At 49.9% G+C, this 4,376-nt stretch overlaps 1 long non-coding RNA gene across 2 annotated transcripts; it reads right to left on the minus strand.

Annotated features, from left to right (window-relative positions):
- Positions 1–1,508: 1,508 nt before the first annotated feature.
- LOC106148697 lies at positions 1,509–4,101 on the minus strand. 2 transcript variants are annotated; one of them, XR_001234346.1, is made up of 3 exons: positions 3,902–4,101; positions 1,894–2,060; positions 1,509–1,781 (listed from the first exon to the last, which is right to left on the minus strand). It is a non-coding gene; the product is annotated as an uncharacterized LOC106148697 (long non-coding RNA). The 2 variants fall into 2 exon arrangements; XR_001234345.1 differs by lacking the exon at positions 3,902–4,101 and adding an exon at positions 2,724–2,790.
- Between the last annotated feature and the right edge of the window lie 275 nt (positions 4,102–4,376).

Below are 4,376 nucleotides of genomic sequence, written 5' to 3' on the forward strand. Positions count from 1 at the left end.
TGCATTTAAAGCCCTCAGGCGTTCTGCCGGAAACCAGAAGAGCTGATGTTGCAGATAAAGCCTAAAACAGCGTGCTGGAGCCCCCTCTGTTTAGGAGGAGGTCAGCCTTCGGTTCTGTTCAGGCATCAGGGAGGACAACCTGCTTTACTCCACGTCCACAACAGTGTTTAACCAACTATCTTGGCACCCCATGACCCAGGCAAGCTGGCGTATAAAGTTAACCGTCTATGTTCAACTCGCAGCCAAGCAGTGTCCCAAAACAGCGCCGTTCTTTTCACTTTGCGCTAGAATTGGCTCAATGGAAAGGACCTACACAGAAACACAAGTCATATTCACAAGAAACAACTGAGACAAGCCAGCGGCCAGCACTTATGCCAGAGAGTAGTCTGCGTAGGTTTTCTTCTGCTGCTCCGCCCCAAGCCAGCACCTCCCACGCAGTTTGCCTTCCCAGGACCCTCACCTTGCTGTGCAGTGTAGAAGCCATCCTCCTTGGTCCTGGCAGGGGAAGGGCATCACAATCCATCATTAATCTGACTTTTCTGATTTTCTTTCTCTCCTATCTGACCCCTCCACCCCCAGCCCCAATCATCTCTTCTTTTTCTAATTCTTCATCTGTGTGTTTATTTTGTCTTTTTCTTAAATTTGTTCTGTTTTTCAGATGAGGTCTGACTATGCTGTTCACGCTAGTCTCAAATCCCTGAACTCACGTTCTCCTCCTGCCTCAGCCTCCTGAGTGGAACTACAGGCGCCCCCCGCTACACCTGGTTCATCCTTGGGGTTTTAGAACCGCCTGGCGGAAGCATGGAGGGAGTGGGGGCTGCTCCAGTTCTTCCTCCCACCCCTGCAGTAACGCGGAGAGCGGAGAGGGCAGGGAGTGCGGGACCACGAGAAGAAGCACGAGTGAGCGAGCGCTGGGTGCACGCTCGGGTGCAGGGGTGTGGGCGCGTGGGACCTCCGAGCCGTGAGGCTCGGGGTGAGTGGGAGGAGGCGACCGAGCGAGCAGGAGCACAGAGCCGGCCTTTGCGTGAGATCTACGCAGACAGCCTGAGGCCTCTGACAAATTCACTCCGCCGAGGACGTCAGCCGCGGGGCCCCGGCCTCACGCGGGCCTTCCTGTCCTGCACCCCCGCCCGCGCCCTCCCCACGCTGAGCGGACGGGCGGGCGGCTCTCCCGCCTGCCCGGCGCCCTCCCGGGGCGCTGGTCGTCCCGGCCGCGCGAGGGGCAGGCTCCCCAGGGGCGGCGGGGTCCCTCCTCCCGGCGCGCCCAGCTGCACGCGTTCGGGGCCCGGGCCCGCACCTCCACAGACCTCCGCCCTTCCCACCTGGGCGAGCGCCTGGTAAAATGACTAGAAGAGAGGCAGGCGACAGAGCGAGATTTGGGCCGCAGAGCCGCAGAGCCGCTCGCCGGGAGAGGACGGGAGGCTCGGCCGCGGAGGCGCCTCTTGCTCCCTTTCTGCACGGGAAGAGCTCCGCTGCACCGAAACACGATTGTCAGTGTGACAACAGCGCACATTTGATTTTTCCCTCTTATTAAAAGGATTTCCCAGGCTTTTGTTCATGGCTGACATATATAGGCCAGCCATGAAAATGTATTACTCGGTCGAAGTCTAGGGCTTTCTTAAAAAGGCGAGCAGATGCCAGTAGTCTGTGCAAAGCAGAGCTCCGGAGCCCCGAAGAGCAGGTCAGCGTGGAGGACACGAGCCGCGCCTTCGCACAGCAGGGGCGAGCCATTCTCTCGGACCTCTCCATTGCTTTCAAATGTGAAAAATGAGAGAGGGAACCTGAAAGGGAGGAGAGAAATGAAACAAAACTGGTAAGCACTGAGCCTTTTTTGCGCCTTGTCTGTACTGCTGTATTTAGTTCTTACAACGCGGGGGGAGGCAGCTGTGTTACCTTCCAGGGGTTACGTCCTCTCGCCTCCTGCGCAAGCTCGTGTCTCCCTTGCTAGCCAGAGTGCTAGATGTACGCTTTACCTCCACATCGGTGAGTGAGCAAGGGGCCGAGTGCTGATGGAGGGCAGTGAGAGCAAGTCCGCTGCGGCAGTTTGGGTAAAGGGTTTCCTCCAAGCAAAAGAAAGAGGAGAAGGAAAGGAAACAGTACACATGAGACTGAGCTCTTGTCACATCAGCAGCCCTCTGCTTCCTACAAAGTGGTGCAATTGTATGTGGGCGTGATGGCTGGAGCTGTGCAGCCATCTTGCAAATAAAAGGGGAAAAATTGAAGGCCAAAAGTTTTCATACTGAAAACAGAGGACAGAGGATAGGAAGAACTGAATTTTTCACGACATTGTTGAGATCACTGATTCAGCCCTAGAGATCTTTTTATGTGAGGCAATAAATACCCTTATTATTTCAATTATTCTTAGCTGGATTTTCTGTTAACTTGTAGCCAAAAGCATTATAATAGATATAGTACGAATATTTCCATTTTATTGTACCAGATGGGTTTCATTTAACAGACCAGAAAATTAATTCATTGACTCCTGCAGTGAGAACAAAACATAGTTTATATTCGGTCTGCAACCACATTTTCTGCAATCTTTCCATTTCTAGCTTGATGTGTTTCCTCCGTACTGCCCTTCCTGTGTAGACGGCACTACGTGGATGCCCACCCATTATACAGATGAGACTCTCCCTTGCTAGTGTGTTGTATGGCCCAGGTGCTAGTAGTGTGATCTAAATCCTCAGTGGTTAGCCTTATAATCTGCTAATACCATTTCTTACCAGAAGGTAGAAACAAGTTCAGAGACTAGTGTTCTGGAGCTCATGTATCAGTCTGTGCTTAAGATGTCCTACTGTAAAAAGAGGACACCGGATTTCACAATTCAGGACAGCTCTGCAGAAGAGGAAGTGTGTTGCTCAGAGCAGTGTCTGGCAGAGTCATCACTCATACTTCAGCTTTTAGCCACAGATATAATGTGTTACCCGAGGTTTAAAATTCTCAAACAGGTACAACTAGAGCAACGAAAAATACCAGTAATAGTTGCCAGGGCTTCCAGGGAAGAGGTAGGCATAAGAAGAAAGGGTTAATATATGTTTTTTTGAATGATGGACTTGAATATCCTGATTGTGCTGGTGGCTCTATCAACCTGCACATGTGTTTATTCATTAAACTGTATACCAAAACAAGGCCAACTTTACTATCATTAAAAAGAATAAAATGAAAGTAAATTTAGTCCATAACAAAATGGCTCTTATTCACGGATTAGTCCAGATTGACTTTTCCCTCCAGTTGTTAGCAAGAAAGAAAGGAGTGTTACAGGCCGCTCCTGCTGGGCTTCACGAAACCCTCTCCAGGCGGGGAAGGACAGTACCCAGGGCTGACTGCTCTGCCAAGAGGCTTCGGCCTTACCAAGAATCCCAGAAGGGAACAGGGTTCTACGGAACAATACTGTTTCTAAGTTGCTAAAGCTCTTCCCAATATCTTGTTGGCCTAGAACTCAGAGCCATTCCCCTAGTTACAAAATCCATGATAATCTCAATTCATGCAAAAGAGTTGCAATCTCAACCCAGGCGTGGTGGCACACGCCTGTAATCCCCACACTTGGAAGGCTGAGGCAGGAGAATTGCTATTCAAAGCCATCCTAGGCTACATAGTGAGTCTCAAAAAAACCAAAAGAAAAGAAAAAAGTTCAGTCTCTTTCATGGAAAAAATGTTTCCTCTAAGAAAAGAAGACAAAAATACCCATTTTCACAGCTTCTGTTTAACAAAGCACTGGAAGGTACAACTAGTCAGAACCAATTTGTCAGTAAAAAATGAATAAAAGCTATCGAAGTGGGAAAGGAAAAAGTAAAATTACTTCTGTTTGCAGATGACAAGATATTACATAGAGAGAAAGCTAAAGACTTCACCTACAGCCAACACCCACAATGGAAATGAAAAGAGGTTCATTTTGACTCACAGTTTCAGAAATTTCAGTCCATGGTCACCAGGCTCAGCTGAGGAAACCTCAGAGTGGTGGGGCCTGCCGCGGAGGAACGCTGGCCACGCCGCGGCCCCAGGAAGCGCAAGGCCCGGGGCGGGGCGGGAGCAGGAGACGCGTGCACCTTCCGGTCACATCTCCAGGGAGGGGTCTGCTAATGGGCCCTCTCCTCACGTCACGTTTATGTACTGAAAGACACAGTATTGTTAAAACGTACACTATTCAAAGTGATCCACGGAGTCGAAGCAATCCTTTCGAGCACCTCCATGACTCTTTTGGCAGAAGTAAAAAAATTCACCCTAAATTTTTATGGAATCTCAAGGAACCCCAAATAACCAAAACAATTTGGAAAAAGAACAGATTTGGAGGTCTCGCACCGCTGATTTCAGAGCTTACTACAAAACTAAAAGGCAACTAAAAGGCTGTGGTATCATGACAGACACAGACCGCTGAA

Source organism: Chinchilla lanigera, unplaced genomic scaffold, assembly GCF_000276665.1.
Source record: "Chinchilla lanigera isolate Chin_1 unplaced genomic scaffold, ChiLan1.0 scaffold00026, whole genome shotgun sequence".
Classification (NCBI taxonomy): domain Eukaryota; kingdom Metazoa; phylum Chordata; class Mammalia; order Rodentia; family Chinchillidae; genus Chinchilla; species Chinchilla lanigera.